This window comes from Lissotriton helveticus, chromosome 7 (genome assembly GCF_964261635.1).
Source record: "Lissotriton helveticus chromosome 7, aLisHel1.1, whole genome shotgun sequence".
Taxonomy (NCBI): domain Eukaryota; kingdom Metazoa; phylum Chordata; class Amphibia; order Caudata; family Salamandridae; genus Lissotriton; species Lissotriton helveticus.
In genome coordinates, this window is record NC_136068.1 from 1,057,432,034 (window position 1) to 1,057,449,814 (window position 17,781).

At 45.4% G+C, this 17,781-nt stretch overlaps 1 protein-coding gene across 3 annotated transcripts in view; it reads right to left on the reverse strand.

The window, feature by feature from the left end:
- The window catches only part of DNAH17 (dynein axonemal heavy chain 17), a 12,633,448-nt gene that overhangs the window by 9,178,049 nt on the left and 3,437,618 nt on the right, over nt 1–17,781 (reverse strand). The gene's annotated exons all lie outside the window — the stretch shown is intronic.

A 17,781-nucleotide genomic window follows, 5' to 3' on the forward strand; every position in this document is an offset into this window, starting at 1 on the left:
ATGCTTGACCTAATGATAGATCGATAGGTGCGTTTCTAAGATTAAAACAGTTTAAAGTGATCTCAGTTGCTTCCACATATGAATTGCAGTGATTCATTCAATGATAGATCGATGATTACGTCTCTCAAACCAACACAAGTTAAAGTGATGCTAGTCAGAATTGTTTTCGCATATGAATTCCAGTGATTCATTTATTCAGTAGCATAGAGTTGACAACGTCGTCATTTCTAGATAATTTGTGGTTTAAAAATGAGAAAGCTTACCTTCTTAAAACACTATGTTCTGATATATGAGCTTAAACTAGCTCTGCCCCAAAAAAATGTTGCTAGGAAATATACACTCAGATATCTGTGATATATGTACAGGCCTGCGTTACTGTATATTATTGCTGTCAATTGAAGCCATAATGTAAATTTGATTTAAGCTCAACAAGGAATAACGACTTTGTAGTTGTAGAGAGGTTTGGTGTGTTATGTATATATTATTATTTGCTCTAGTGTAGAGAAATGAGATTGTTTTTAATTATAACTCTGTTTTTTAGGGTCTCAAGATATTGCTTCATACGTCCTGAGGATGGTCTCATCAACTCAAGATTAGAGACCGAAACGTCAACACTTACGCTTTGTCTGCTCAACGAATAGACTAACTGTAAATAGGCAGATAAGCGTACACAATTGTTATAGAGAGACTTCTTTTGATTGTCCTTGAAATACCCTGCCTATAACATTGTTATTCATTCTGTACCCTTCATTGAATTTATTTTAAGTATTAAATACGATCTTTTTTCATACACACCTTCTCCCTCTCCTCTTTCTGGATCACCTATGGTGACCTATACATATTGATTGAATATTTGTAGTTGTTGCTTTGCACTATCAGCCCTATGTGTACAAGGCCGCTAAATATTGTTGGAATTTTTGTTTGAACTATATAGTAGCAAAATCCCTTGAAGGTTCCTATACCCTACCGTATCTTTTGCATAAAAACCCTCAAGGGTATATTGGGTTGCTCATTTTTTGGTCACTATATCAAGCACAGACACTGGTCTGGTGTAAGCCCTGTCATAAGTGGTATTTCAGTTTATATAACCCAACTATATGTCTGAGCTAGAGACTTTGGCCTACTCGGAAGAATATATCTTGAAAATTGCTGGTGGGCCTTCACTATTAGGCAATAGAACAGCATCAATTCAACCAGCACATGAAACAGATTTAAACCAACTAGAGAGGCTAAAAAAGAAATGAAATGAAAAAGAAATTTCTAGAGCGCACTGCGGCCAAGCGGCTTCCTGGCGCTAAGGAACACAACCGTATCTGCAGGGGGGCCCAGGGGGATTAGCCAGGGAAAGCCTGAAGAAAAAGAAAAGTTTTGAGGGCTTTACGAAAGTGGGAGAAGATAGGGATGGAGCGAATGGAAAGAGGGAGATTGTTCCAGATCTGGGGGGCCCGCACCGAGAAGCGGGTGCCCCCGGTGCGGGATTTACGGAAGCGGGGGACGTGAAGAAGAGAAAGAGAGGAAGAACGGAGAGAGCGACTAGGGGCATGAGAAGAAATTAAAGAGTTAATGAAAAGCGGAGCAGAGCGGGCGTGCGCCCGGAAGGCCAAACAGGCAAGTTTAAACTGGGACCTGAAATGAACGGGGAGCCAGTGAAGGGATTTGAGGGCCGGATTGATGTGGGAGGATTTGGGAAGACGGAGGATAAGACGGGCCGCCTGGTTTTGGATGGCCTGGAGACGGCGAGTTTCGTAGGCAGGAATGCCTACGTACAAGCCGTTTCCATAATCCAGGCGGGATGTAATGAGGGTCGTGATAATGGCTTTGAGAGCATCAACAGAAAAAAAACGGGAAATTTTGCGAATGAGGCGGAGGGAGAGGAAGCAGGAGGAGACAACGGAACTAATTTGGGTATGCATAGATAGATCATTACTGATCTTGATGCCCAAAGTCCGGACGGAGGAAGCTGGGGAAGGGGGAGGACCAAAGGAAAGGGGCCAGTGAGCAGAGGACCAAGGATTAGACGAGCCACCAGTGAGAACGAGCTCTGTCTTGTCGGGATTGAGCTTCAAATGATTGAAGCTCATCCACTGGGAAATGTAAACAAGAGTAGAGCAGAACTTGGAGAGAGAGTCAGTAGGGGAGGAGAGATCAAAGACGAGCTGGAGGTCATCTGCGTAGTTATACACCGAGACCCCCAGCTCGAGAAGGGAAGAGATGAGGGGACGAATATAAAGATTGAAAAGAAGGGGGGAGAGGGAAGAGCCTTGAGGTACACCACATGTGACCGGAAGGGGGGAGCGGAAAAGTCAGAAAGGTGAACTGCCTGTGATCTGCCTTGAAGAAAGGACGCGATCCAGGAGAAGGCAGTGCCTTGGATGCCCGCTGCGCTGACCCGGTCGAGAAGGATGGCATGATCGACCATATCAAACGCAGCGGACAGGTCCAAAAGGACCAAGGCCTGGGGGAGGTTGCTGTCGGCCTTCCCCTTAATTTCATCCAGGACCGCAAGGACCACACCCTCAGTAGAGTGGCCGGGTCTAAAGCCAGCCTGGTGAGAGGCCAGGATATTGTTCTCCTCAATGTAGATGGAGAGGCAGGATGTCACATAGCTTTCGAGAATCTTCCCTAGATAGGGGAGAAGAGAAATCGGCCTGAAGTTCGATGGCAGGGAGGGGTCCAGGCCGGCTTTCTTCAGGATAGGAAGAACAATGGCAGATTTAAAGGAAGAGGGAACACAGCCCAAGGCCAGGGAAGAGTTGAGAAAAGTGAGGGGAGGGATGGGACAAGTGGTGTAGAGAGTTCTGAGGATCCGTGCAGGTGCACAGTCTGCGGGGAGCCGGACTTGACCTTGACAAGCAGGTCGAGGAAGAGCTGAGATGAGATGGGTTCGAAGTGATCCAAAGCAGAAGGAGACGAGTAAGAGTGATCAGGCAGATCAGGTTGAGGCACAATAGGAATGTTGGCCTTAATGGTAGTGATTTTATTGATAAAGTAATCGTTCAAAGAGTGGCAGACAGATTGAGAGGGGGCAGGGGAAAGGCATGCACGGTCAGAGGTGGCAAGACTGTGAACCAGAGAGAAGATCTCACGGGATTTGTTAGACGAGAGGGCCACGCGCTCGGTAAAATATTTAGACTTGGCCGCTAAGATGGCTTTTTTATAGTTGTTAAGGAGGGTTTTGTAATTGAGGCGGAGGGTAGGGCAGTAGTTGCGGCGCCAAAGATGCTCCGAGCGCCTGAGCTCTAATTTCAGGGATTTGAGGTCGCTGGAAAACCACTTGTGGGCGTCATGAGGGCGAGCTGATCTGATCTTTTTGAGTGGGGCGACCAGGTCACAAGCAGAAGAGAGCCAGGTGTTAATGGCATCCGCCTGACTTTCCAAAGACAGGTCGGTCAGGGTAGGAGCCGAAGAAGACAGAGAGGAAGAAAGACTCCGAGCCAAGATGTTTTTAGGCAGGGAGGCTTTCTCGGCTTGACCCAAGTGGATGGAGAAGGAGATCATAGAATGATCCGACCAAACACAGGGGAGGATAGAGGTGGCTGAGAGGTTACAGCGTAAGGACCAGATCTGGTCCAGGATATGACCATGGGTATGGGTAGGGACCAAAACGTGGGGTAAGAAATTGAGGCAGCGAAGTGTGGCAGAAAAGTCTTTAGAAGAGGAGTCCTCCCTCGGATCACCCGGCCAAAAATTGAAGTCGCCGAGCAGGAGTAGCGAGGAATTATTTACCGCCAAAGTGGCCATGAGGTCCTGCAAGGTAGACACAAATGATGGCATGCTTTGAGGGGGGCGGTACATAAGTACCACCGTGAGGGGTACCGGGAGATTAAGGGAGCGGGCCACCAGAAAGTCAACACTAGGTATGCATGGGTGCGGAAGAAGCTGGAATTTCATAGAGCGGCGAACTATCATAGCCACACCGCCTCCAGTTTTTCCGTCGGGGCGGTCAGCGCGAAGGGCATAGTGGGTGCTAGGGAGAATAGCAAGGAGGTCCGGAAGTGAGTCAGAGGAAAGCCAAGTTTCAGTGAGGAAAAGAAAGTCAGGGGAATCAGTGTCCAAAAGGTTGAAAAGGGCAATTTGATTTTTAACAGCAGAACGAGTGTTGAGAAGGATAGCAGAGGCAGCAGGGGAACCGGGAGTAGGGCCAATAACAGAGGACGTGGAAGAGATTGAGGGAAGGAGAGTAGGAGAGACGGGACAAGAGCGAGAGGGGACATAATTACCGTGCGAGGATAGGTGTTGGACAGCGAGGGGGAAAGGGGGACAAAAGCAGAGAGGGAAGATAGTTGGGCAGAGGAGTACACCAAAGGAAGGGCAGGGTCTGAGGCCCCTGGTTCCGGCCCGTCGCCGACAGGCGCAGACGGGCTTGCCTTAGGAGCGCCTTCGGCGCGCAAACGGCGCGCCCGCTGCGCCCGTCCGCTGCGCGAACGGTGAAGGCACATGATTTATAGTGCAACTTGGAGGCGTGGCCAAAAAGGTGGGCGTGGCCGGGGGAGCGTCCGCTGAAGGCGGCAGGCGGGTGGTTGAGAGGCCGCGGCAGCGTCAAGCTCGGCTGCGCGGGAGGCAGGATCGAGGGAAAGGTCCCTGAAGTAAAGGTGAGGAAGTGTGTTTTTTAAAAAGCGCAAGCTAGCGCTGAGTTGGGTAAGTGCTGGGTTAGAAGTCAGGCTTAGCTAAAAGCTCCCGCGGAAGGCAGGGGAGTGATCCAGTGAGGAAGAGCTCGCAGTCAGCTCCTAAGGAGCAGCCCAGGGGGGCGTGGCCGAAAAAGTGGGCGTGGCCGGGGGAGCGTCCGCTGAAGGCGGCAGGCGGGTGGTTGAGAGGCCGCGGCAGCGTCAAGCTCGGCTGCGCAGGAGGCAGGATCGAGGGAAAGGTCCCTGAAGTAAAGGTGAGGAAGTGTGTTTTTTAAAAAGCGCAAGCTAGCGCTGAGTTGGGTAAGTGCTGGGTTAGAAGTCAGGCTTAGCTAAAAGCTCCCGCGGAAGGCAGGGGAGTGATCCAGTGAGGAAGAGCTCGCAGTCAGCTCCTAAGTAGCAGCCCAGGGGGGCGTGGCCAAAAAAGTGGGCGTGGCCGGGGGAGCGTCCGCTGAAGGCGGCAGGCGGGTGGTTGAGAGGTCGCGGCAGCGTCAAGCTCGGCTGCGCGGGAGGCAAGATCGAGGGAAAGGTCCCTGAAGTAAAGGTGAGGAAGTGTGTTTTTTAAAAAGCACAAGCTAGCGCTGAGTTGGGTAAGTGCTGGGTTAGAAGTCAGGCTTAGCTAAAAGCTCCCGCGGAAGGCAGGGGAGTGATCCAGTGAGGAAGAGCTCGCAGTCAGCTCCTAAGTAGCAGCCCAGGGGGGCGTGGCCAAAAAAGTGGGCGTGGCCGGGGGAGCGTCCGCTGAAGGCGGCAGGCGGGTGGTTGAGAGGCCGCGGCAGCATCAAGCTCGGCTGCGCAGGAGGCAGGATCGAGGGAAAGGTCCCTGAAGTAAAGGTGAGGAAGTGTGTTTTTTAAAAAGCGCAAGCTAGCGCTGAGTTGGGTAAGTTCTGGGTTAGAAGTCAGGCTTAGCTAAAAGCTCCCGCGGAAGGCAGGGGAAACTTGTGAGAACAGAACTTCATGCCAAGTTTCTTACAGACTGCCTAAATGGCAACATAATACCCATGGGCTTACAAATACGCAATATCCCAATAATTTTTACAGACGACGAGGAGCTCAAGATTGGGTTTAGCTTCTTGGCAAACAGGTGCTCTCGCACCTGGATGGTGCTTAGCATCGAAACTGCGTTTAGACAAATTAAACTCTTGACTACACAAATAGAAGCTTTAGAGAAAAAAATCACAGGAGACTCCACTATAACTAACAGTAAATTCCTCCTTGATAAAATCCAACAGACAATAAAGGACTTTGAGGAATTTAACTCACACAAAAAAACTGAAAAGCTCCAAAACGACATTGGGAGGTACAATAAGGAACAGACTTATCCATACCTTACCAAAGATTTTTATGCTCCACAAAATACTAATCCACAACAAAGAGGAAGAAAAAGAATCAATTTCTCTGATACTATTTCTGAATCAGGTAGTGATAAGTCAGCTGACACTAACTATCGCCAACAGGAGCAACAGCCCTCCACCTCTCGCCAGCCTTCTTTTTTAGCCCAGGACCACAGGGGCAACGGTCAACAATACAGACCACAGCCCCAAAGGAGAGGATGGAACCGGAACCATTACACTCCAGGGTTCCGCAAGACTCGCAATCAGTACTACGAGTGGTAACAACAGATCAATCCATTCCCATTTTCAACCTCTCTAATCATGTCCTATCTGAACATGAAATTGAGGTACTATCAGCAGGACTCAGTTTTGTGCCAACATACAAAAATGAACATTTCCAAACCAGACTTGAACTGAACAGATTTTTTAGATCTGTCAGATTAAAAAACTTCTTTGCTAATAACATCAGCAACAATTATTTGGGTATCACAGGACTTCGTAATCCATCTACTTTCTATCCCCTGAACTCTATGGTCAAAAAAGAAGTAATTGCATTTGAAAATGCTACTCTCATAGAGTTAGACAACCTTTTCAAAAAAAGGATACAGTACAAATCTAACTTTCCTCAAGAGCACCAAAAAGCTCTACGTAACCTTCAATCCTTGAAAGGTACTGTAATAAAACCCGCTGATAAAGGGGGTGGTATTGTATTATGGGAACGTGAGAAATACAATACAGAAATGATGAAACAGCTGACTAACAAGACCAACTATAGGGAGTTACCAACTAACCCCACGCCACGATTATCTAAAGAGATAAGCACATTAAGCAAACAGGGTCTAGATGGTGGTTGGCTTAATGAAAAAGAGGCATCTTTTCTTATTAACTAAACACCCACGATACCAGACATCTACCTATTACCTAAGGTACATAAGGACCTCACCAATCCTCCCGGAAGGCCGATAGTTTTGGGTTGTAACTCTATCTTGAAACCTCTGGCTCAATACGCCGATTATTTTATTAGACTTTTTGCCACTGAACAATCATCATATATTCGTGATACAATGGCAGTTATCAATGCAGTTGAAAACTTTGATTTTGACCCCATGGTTGACATACTTGTCACCATGGATGTAGAAAGTCTTTACACCAACATACCTCAGCAGGAAGTACTGACCATTCTTAGAACCCTTTTGGATGATCCCCCTAGACCACATGAGGTTCCTACAGACGTTATAGTTGAATGCGTGCGCATTTCGCTATGTGAAAACTATTTTCTGTACGATAACACATTCTATCAACAACTAAATGGAGTAGCCATGGGAGCAATCTATGCTCCGGATATAGCCAATATTTATGTATCCCATTTTGAGACGCAGCACATTCACGATGTATCCAACCCCTTCCTTAATAACACCCGGAAGTGGTTGAGATACATCGATGATGTATTTATGGTGTGGTATGGCACGGAATTGGAATTACAGGACTTTCATGTGAGACTCAACACCTGAAGCCAACATCTAAAATTCACTGTTGAGTACAGTAACCAGGAAATGAATTTCTTGGACATTTCAATTAAAAACGACGTTTCAAACCATCTGTACACAAGTTTATATACCAAGCCCACCTCTCGTAATACCCTACTGAAGTATCAAATCCACCATCCTCAGGCCTTAAAAGATGGGCTACCCTTTGGCCAATTTCTGCGCTTGCGCAGAAATTGTACTCTTAAAAAAGACTATTTTTGTGAAGCGAAAAAACTTAAAGAAAAACTTAGAGCAAGAGGTTATCCATCCAAGCTCTTAAAAAGATCAATGAAAAGGGCCTGGTACAACCATAGAGAAGATTTGTTGACAGTTAAAGAACGGCCTAAAAAAGAGAACTTGATTTGTGTGTCAACCTTTGGAACACGCTCTAATGCTGTGAAAAGAATTATACTGAAACAATGGAATCTTTTGTCATCGATTCCTGAATTCACCCAGAAGCCACTCTTTGCATTCAAAAGAGGTTCTAATTTGCAGGACTGTCTTGTTCATGCATATGACAACATAAAAGACCATAATGTAGTGGATAGTATGAGACAACTTATCCCTATTATTGGACACTTCAAATGTAGCAATTGTCAAGCATGTCACACTACAGAGACAGTTAAAACTTGTACTATTAATGATGTAAAGATAACACTCAGGTAATTTTCAAATTGCAATACCACAAATGTGGTTTACTGTATAAAATGTCCGTGCGATTTGCACTATATTGGTAAAACCATCCAGCCTATAAAAAAGAGGTTACTACAAAATCAGTCGCGCATTAGATGTAAAACTGAAAATGCACCTCTTGTAGAACATTTTATCAGATTGGGACACACCTTCAACCAAATGACTTGGTGGGTTATTGATGTAATCAAACCAACTAAACGCCAACAAAATGTTGACCGGATCCTCACACTTAGGGAAGGCAAATACATCTGTAACACTAACACTATTGAAAAGGGCCTCAATGGTGCAACTGAATGGCACTCCTTAGCTTGTTTGTCATGAGATATTAGTATGGTCACATTATAAGTTTCTGACCTGAAGCTGTTTAGTTGTACATGCTTGTAATGTAATGACCTGAAATTGGACAGTACCATCTATCACAATATCAATACATCAACTGTAATTATTAACATAATCCATCCTGAATTGACGACCACTTTGATTATATGATATATGTGAATTTGTAAACACATGCAATGCTGTGACATAATCATGTTTAATATGATGTTCACACTAGCACCTGTTGATGTTAAGTGATAGTTGGCTAACAAACTTTAGATACAATCTTGTTAACATTTGGCAGTAAAGCAGTCTCTGTAGAATCAATGCTGTTATTATTATTTTTTGTTAACTACTATGATCTAATAATGTTCATTTCTTGTTGAAACTAAGAGACACTTTGTGGATTTATATTACATTGTATGCGACCATATTTGGGTTGGTCTAGATAGGGTACAGAGCAGAGGTCATATGTCAATTATAAAATACACATAGAGGTTCGACACGATCATTTTTGAGAGGATGTTCATGCCTGCAATCCCTATGTGCATGATATTCATAACCATCAATCTATAGCAAAGCTTTTGCTATATTTGGTTTGTAACTTATCTGTGTCTTCCCCCTTTTTTGTGTTATATTTATTAATTGTTAGCTACTTTGATGGAATCCATAAGATCTGGCTGTGTTTATTAAGTTACATATTGTGATGAATCTGCTACAACAATGATCGTTCCATGCTTTCATATTTGTAACCATTATGAATACGATACAAAATATCACCTGGCTGTGTTTATTAAGTGACATGAGTACACATCACTCTGGTTGTATTTTTTCAAGCATACCAGAGTAAGCCCCCTGCTATATATCGCAGTGGAGTATGGATCCTTTAATGTCTTATTGTCCCCATCATCTACTGTTCCGAAAGGGTTACTACGTTCTCAACTCAAACAATCTCCAGAACAATGTCCAACAAATGTCTGCCTTCTTTTCTGGCAGTACATATATCCACACTCAACCACATGTGCACATAACTAAGAAAAATGTGTGGTGGAGAGGAAGGCACCTCACGGGCGAACAGGTATAGGGATCTTATTGTAGATTGATTGCTTAGAGTGGAGGGCGATCCCTTACATACCTTTCCGTTCCCTCTTGGCTCCTTTTTGTTAGTATATGTGTTTATTAAGTGACATATTGTGATGAATCTGCTACAATAAGTTACATATTGTGATGAATCTGCTATAACAATGATCGTTCCATGCTTTCATATTTGTAACCATTATGAATACGATACAAAATAACACACAATAACTGTAAATTTGATTATTTAATTAGAAGACGCTATCTCTGCCAACAATAAATTTAATTCAGTTTAAACTGCCTAATATCGTGTTCCCCAAATGACATGATGTTGCTAAATAATATGGGTTTAATTGCTCAACCGTTTTCTGTTGATACACTCAGCAATAGGTGTGAGATGTCAATTTTTTAACCTTTCCATCTTTGTTGGCTTTTATACATAAGGTCATCATAAATATAAGGATAAAAATGCTATAATGTGAAAGAACAATTCTGTGATGAGTCATAGGTGACCGCACCAAGTATTCGACTACATTTCACTTATACATTCGTGAAATAAAGTTGCGTATAAATGTCTTTTGTTAATGGTTTAAAATTACCAAGAATAACTAGTAGATTAACCGTATCTAAATGCATTTCAATGAATGTTGAGGTTTTGCGGAGTTTAAAATCTATCTTTCGTTACTACCTTTGCTAACTCAAAGATGGCGGCCATACTCCCCTTATCGCTTAGGATCGCACCACATTAACTTTACGCTAGTCCCATTTCGATCTCCAAACGATGGGCTTTAAATACATTGTAGCTCGCCGACTTGAATCCTTGCCTTGCTTTTGATGCATGCTGTTACGTGGACTGTCCCAGTACTTGATTTTCAGGTGAGAGTGCGAACTTAGGAGAAGTTAGATTAAGCGCTTTGCAAGCTGTGACAGACTCCTAATGGATTTCTGTTACTTTTTGATTCACAGACCTTCCGGCTCCTACAAGTAATTAAATTAATTTTGAAGATACCCTGTGACACCTTTTGCATAGCAGGTACCAATTTTATTAAATGGATTATATATCTAATCTTTAGCAGTTTTAAAGTAGTCTTGACCCAGTTGTCTTTTCATACAGGGGAACATTTATCACCTTGTCACTCAGCAATATAAAACCCTGAAGGTATCACGACTTCAGTCCACTAGGATTAAACTAAAGCGGAAGACTTCTTAAAATATCCATTACGCAACAGGTACCTACCAAACCAAGGAGGCTTTTTAATTCGACTGTCTTTGGAATGCCAATAATATTGACTGAGTCGTTTGATTTTCACACAGGGAACTATCGATCATCCTTTTTACTATCAATTTACCATTCCGAAGGCAACAAGACTTCTGATTACCAGGTAGATTGATTCACATGATAGATGAGGAGTCATAAATGTCAACTTAACGCTAGTCTAGTATGATGAGCCACCAATTTTCTGCAACATCCTTTACCCCCTCTTTTCTTGTGAAGTTGGCTAACTCAGGAGTTGTTTATCAAATCATCTATGGTTTTTAAAAACAGGCCAGTACCAAATGTAATTCTATTTCCAAGTGCTTAATCCTTCGCAAAAAGTTGTCACAATGTAGGCTTGTTTTTTACATTAAACATGTGGCTAATGCTTGACCTAATGATAAATCGATAGGTGCTTCTCTAAGATTAACACAGTTTAAAGTGATCTCAGTTGCTTCCACATATGAATTGCAGTGATTCATTCAATGATAGATCGATGATTACGTCTCTCAAACCAACACAAGTTAAAGTTATGCTAGTCAGAATTGTTTTCGCATATGAATTCCAGTGATTCATTTATTCAGTAGCATAGAGTTGACAACGTCGTCATTTCTAGATCATTTGTGGTTTAAAAGTTAGAAAGCTTACCTTCTTTAAACACTATGTTCTGATATATGAGCTTAAACTCGCTCTGCTCCCCAAAAAATTTGCTAGGAAATATACACTCAGATATCTGTGATATATGTACAGGCCTGCGTTAATGTATATTATTGCTGTCAATTGAAGCCATAATGTAAATTTGATTTAAGCTCAACAAGGAATAACGACTTTGTAGTTGTAGAGAGGTTTGGTGTGTTATGTATATATTATTATTTGCTCTAGTGTAGAGAAATGAGATTGTTTTTAATTATAACTCTGTTTTTTAGGGTCTCAAGATATGTTTCATACGTCCTGAGGATGGTCTCATCAACTCAAGATTAGAGACCGAAACGTCGACACTTACGCTTTGTCTGCTCAACGAATAGACTAACTGTAAATAGGCAGATAAGCGTACACAATTGTTATAGAGAGACTTCTTTTGATTGTCCTTGAAATACCCTGCCTATAACATTGTTATTCATTCTGTACCCTTCATTGAATTTATTTTAAGTATTAAATACGATCTTTTTTCATACACACCTTCTCCCTCTCCTGTTTCTGGATCATCTATGGTGACCTATACATATTGATTGAATATTTGTAGTTGTTGCTTTGCACTATCGGCCCTATGTGTACAAGGCCGCTAAATATTGTTGGAAATTTTGTTTGAATTATATAGTAGCAAAATCCCTTGAAGGTTCCTATACCCTACCGTATATTTTGCCCAAACCCTCAAGGGTATATTGGGTTGCTCATTTTTTGGTCACCATTCCCACACCAGCCTTTTACTTTGCCAAAACACACCACAGGTAGAGATTCCTTATGGTGGAGACCCTCTGATACCCTTAGGGTGAGGGATTGCTTAGTGGACCATGAGACAGGGAGTAACCATGCCAGAGCAGGTACTTCCTTATATGGCGACTTAGGCAATATAGGCTTACCTGGTCAAGGATAGCCTTATCTCCTTTCGTTTGGGGGGGGGGGTTGTGTAGGAAGGTGGATACCTGACTATGGTTACCCCCAACTTTTTGCCTAGTGTTTAGCTGGTTTTTGACCTAGTTGGCCTGGGGTTCTGCTATTCAGGACCCCAGGCTATCTGCTCTCTCTGTAAAATGGACTGCATGTACTGTAGGTACATACCAAATTGGGTATTGGGTCACCCTTGTGAGTCCCTGTATAAGTGTACCATAGGTACCCAGGGCATAGGTGCACCCAAGGCCTACCAGGGGCTGCAGCATATATTATGCCACCCCTGGCTGGCCACCTAAATTGACACAACTGGCTGATCACTCAGCTGGGGCAAGGTTGTGTAATCACCCCTTGCTTAGGTATAGTATTCCTATATCTAACCCTATATATAGACACACAGTAGCCTATAAGTCACTCCTATGGAAGGCCTTAACAATCCTGGAGGCAGAGTGCTTGGTTATGTGTGAGATGGTGCTCTAGCATGAGCTGAGCCTGTCTGCAGCTTTCGGAACCATGTCCTTAGAGCTGTTCTATGATATTGCCATACCATATACTCTTAAGTGCATTATGAACCTCGCGGTTAAATGCTAACATTGGTTTGGCTTTATCTAAACATGTCGTGTAAGGTGTCATACGCTTTGGAATACTAACCCCTCTCCAATTCTGGCGACGGGGGTAGCATGCCACCCTTCTAGAGGGAGAAGACATGTTGTTGCTGACTATCCCGGTTAAAGTTAACCAGAGCCCCAGCGTCACAAAATGGACGCTGCTGCCACAGACACAAGTCTGACCTCCTGCTGCTGGGAGTCCTTCCAGTCACGGAGGTTTGGACAATAGGTTTCCTGCCTGGAGAGGTGCGAGCACCACCCCAGACAGGACTTTGTGAATTGGGACAGGGAGGGCTGAATAGATTGAGACACTGCCTGGGGCACACTAGGTGCTCCATGCATACCCCAGTTCAAACCGGTTGCTGGGGCACTCCAGCCCCAGCTCTGGCACAAAACTAGACAAAAGAAAGGGGGTGTAGCCACCCCCCTTCCTGGTCCCACCCATAGGAGGGAATTAGAAAGTAATCCACCCCCTTTTAGTTGTATAAAGGTAGGAGCTGAGTCCTAGGACTTTAGATTAATCCTGAAATCGAAAATTGACACAAAACTCTGGACCTTCGACATTCTGCTGAAGCTGATGACTGAAGAATCTCCCTTGTGGCCAAGGAGTGACCTCCCTGGGCAACCAGGCACCATCCAGCAAATCAACGACTTGCTTTGTCGGCGCTCCCGCCGGGACCCAAGCACAGAGCCTGACAAGACCCAGACTTCCAGACCTCTCTGACCCTCTCTTCATGTCTGCAGCATAGCGGTGAACAGTGGTGGCGACGAGACACGTGGGACCGGACATTTTGAAAAGCCTGCAACTTGCCAACTGTGCAGCTCCCGAGGTATCCTCGAAGCTGTGCACTGGGGATTGGGAAGCCCCGAATCCGAGCTCCACCTGCACCGAAGATCAGCCCTCCACACTCCACGAGTTCTGCGTGGGGCCCTTCTGCTTGTGTTCTACTCGACGCGTTGTCCGGTTGCTGGCCCGTTGGCTAGTAGCCGCTGGGATGACAATGCTTTTGAACCAACTCACTGGTCTGGTTGCTCCAGACTGGCCCTTGCCTCCCTGCAAAGGTGAGGCACCTCAGACCTTGCTGGTCTGCACCAGAAGCCTTCTTTGAATCCTGCGTGGGTTGCCTTTGCCAAGGATTGTTGACTCCAATCCGGCAGTCGACCCCTCCATCTGCGAGAACCTTCGTAGGACAGCTCGCCTCCAGCACCTGGTCATCCTCGACGCCTCCTGGTCCGTGTGGCTGAAGAGACAAGCTTCAAGACAGCACCTGATTGCTCCTCGACGTCGTCTGGTTGCATCCTGGTTCCACCCGGTCATTGGCTAGTGACCCAGACTCTGTCCCCTCTGCTTTCAGGTCCTCTTCATCCTCGATCCACCCTTGGATCCACCCGGACATCTTCCTCCTGGTCGCCTGCAGCATCTTTCTTCACAGGCTCCATAGACTTCAACGGCGAAACCCGACACATCTTCACACCTATGCACCCACCGTCCGTGGGTGAGGTAACGCGAGTATTTCGGTGCTCCCAAGGGTATTGACTATCCAAGTGTCTAGGTTTTTAGTTGTTTTCTACTAGCTAAACCGGAAGTGTCCTAAATCCTTCTTTATCTAAACTTCTAAGTTCCCATTGGCTAGACATTGACTCCCGTGTGTGTGTAAAGACACTGCACGCGCCGCCTGTGGGCCTCCTACTTCTAAACTAAGGTTCAGATAGTGTAGCCACAGCGATCCTCTAGGCCCTAGGCCTTTCCTTCTCTCGTGACGTGGTACTTATACCACTTTCTTAATATATGGTTTCCTTCGCCCCTAGGGCCTAACCGTAAATTGTGCAATTTAACGTATCCTGATTAAGTAACTTGTTATGTGCTTTGGCCTCTGATCTCATAAAGAGTTCAGAGGAGCGTGTTAGTAAATAAATACATATATGTTTTATATATATCCTGTGTGGTTTCCTTTCATCTGGTATTCAAGGGGTTACATATGGTAAAACAGCTGGCTTTACACGCCCTCACAAGTCTTTTAGCCTAAGACAGGTCTGTCCACGCTACCACTAAGATAGCTGGTCTATAAGGTTGACTTACAACCATCACCATAAGGGTTGTTTGGACTGGGGCAAGGTGTTCACTAGAATAGTGAACATCATATACCAGGCCAACTTCTCACACATGGGAGTTCGGTAGTGTGGCTGAAGGTGATGGAGTTTCCTGTTGTGAAGAGGGGGTCGAGGGTGTGTCCTGCTGAGTGTGTGAGTACGGTCACGATCTGGCGGAGTACAATGTAGTGGAGGTTGTCCAGGAGGGATGTGGTGCTGAGGTTCAGTAAGTTGTCGAGGTGAAAGAGGTCTCCCAGCAGGGTGTAGTTGGTGGATGTGATGGCCTGCGGGGAGATGATGTCCATGATGGATTCGGCAAAAGGTCCGCGGGTTCTAAGGGGTCAGTAGATGAGGGTTCCTCGGAGGGTGGTGGTGGGGCTGGCCAGCATCTTGAAGTGCAGGTGTTCCATTGGGTCTGTGGGCTCGTCGGGGAGTGTGCTTAGGCGGAGGGTGGATTTGTGGATGATGGCGATTCCTCCTCCTGGGCGGTTGGGGCGGTGCTTCCTGGTAATCTTGTATCCTTGAGGGTTGGCGATGTCCGGTTCTGAGGAAGTGTTGGTCCATGTTTTGGTGAGGAAAGCTACGTCCGGGGTGGGCTGTCGAGGAAGTCCTAGATTTCAGTGGCGTGTTTGTGGAGTGATCTGACGTTGAGGAAGACGCATAGCAGGGCCTTCGGTTCGGGTGTGTTCTTGCGGTCGGATTGTGCTGGGTCCGTGTTCCTGTTGGTGCTGTAGGTTTGATGGCAGTAGTGACAGCTGAATGGTCCGTGGGTGTTGGCCGGTGAAGCTAGCTTGCAGTTGTTGCGGCCTGGGTTGAGTGCGTGGAGCGCCGCTGGGACATAGCGTTGGTGGAGCGGAGATCCAGGGTTCCTGGCGCTGGTCGCAGATGGGCTTGCCTTTTGTCGCAGGGGCAGTAGCGGCAGGGAAAGAAAACTGGTGGAAAAAGGCAAAGAAAAAGGTCAAAAAGAGAGGGGAAGTGCCAATATGGCAGCAAAAGTGCACGCCGAGTGGAGGAAGGACACAGAGGACACAGAGGAGAGTGAAAGGGGGAGATTTAGATGAGGGTGAAAAATGAGTGAAAACTGGAGGAAAGACACAGAAGGAGAGTGAAAGGGGGAGATAAAAACGAGGGAAAAAATTAGTGAAAGGAGAGATAAAGCAGAGCGAGAGAAAGGAGACAGAGGTCCACTGGACTACCAGGGATGAGGCGCAGGTAAAACCTGCGGGTGGAGGATGGCCTCCAACACCAACACACAAGAGTGCAGGGGCTCGGGGGAAGGCCTCACCTAACGGTGGAGCTGCAGGAAGAGAGAGCAATTTCACTGACAATGAGGCAGTCCAGAAACAGCATTCATCACCACCACAGATGACATATGCAGGATCCTTGATAGATGAGATATGCTAGCCCTCATTCTCCTGGACCTCTCTGCAGCATGTGACATGCTTTCACACCACATCTTAATCAGGCACCTGCACGCATTAGCATGAGAATATCATCCAAGGATACGCTCTCCACTGAATTTGCTTTTTCTCAGCAGAGAGAACACAGTCTGTCAGCTTGGTACCTTAATAATCAGAAGCCTGCAAACTCATCTGTGGAGTGACTCAAGGTTCATCACCCAGCCCAACCCTCTTCAGCACATACATGATTCCTCTGGCCAACATCATCTGCGCACATAACAAAACACCAACAGCCTTCCCTACGCCGATGTCAAGCAACTCATACTCTTGCTCTTGGATAAGCCCCCAACACAAGAAACAAGTTAACCGATTGCATGACCAAAGTCGCTAACTGGATGAAAGCTCAACAGTGACAAGACAGTAGTAATCTTCGGCAAGAAAACCTCACCATGTGATGCAAATTGGTCATGGCCACATAAGTCAACAGCTTCACTGCATCCTGTTTCCATTCCATGAAGATGCTGAGAAAAATCTTCAAATGGCTGCCAAGTAACACTAGAAAAACTGTCACTCAAGCCCTAGTCAACAGCCAGTTGGACTACAGGAACACCCTCTACACCAGGATCACCAAGCAACTCAATGGAAGACTATACACTATCCCGAACTTGGCAGATAGACTCATCCTCAAGCTCCCCCTCAAAACACACATCACATTACACCTCATGAATCTCCACTGGCTCCAGATACACAAACATACTTATTTCGAACTCCTCACACACATGTTCAAGGACCTACACAACTTAAGCCTCACCTACCTGAACAGCTGTATCTCCTTTCACCAACCACCCAGAAACTTCCACAGGACTCATATTTGCACACATCCCACACATACTCAGAACAAGATCTGGGTGACAGTCATTATCTTACATCACTACTAAAGGATTGCACTGCCTCCTACTCCATATTAGAGCCTCTTCCCGTCTTCTTGAATTTTCACAAGAAGCTGAAGACCTGGCTTTCTAATTAACCATCCTACCATTGACAGTGCTAGACACAAATACCCGCTCAGTGCCAGCATTCCCTCACAAGTTATAACACTATAGAAAAACACATAACAACATAACATACAATGTGCAGGTATGCAACGCTCATGAAAAAATATGGTTTGATATAGATTGCTGTGTCCTTGATAAAACGACCCCCAAGATGGTCTTGGTAAATAAGAGACTGCTGTACACCTTGTTCAAAACTG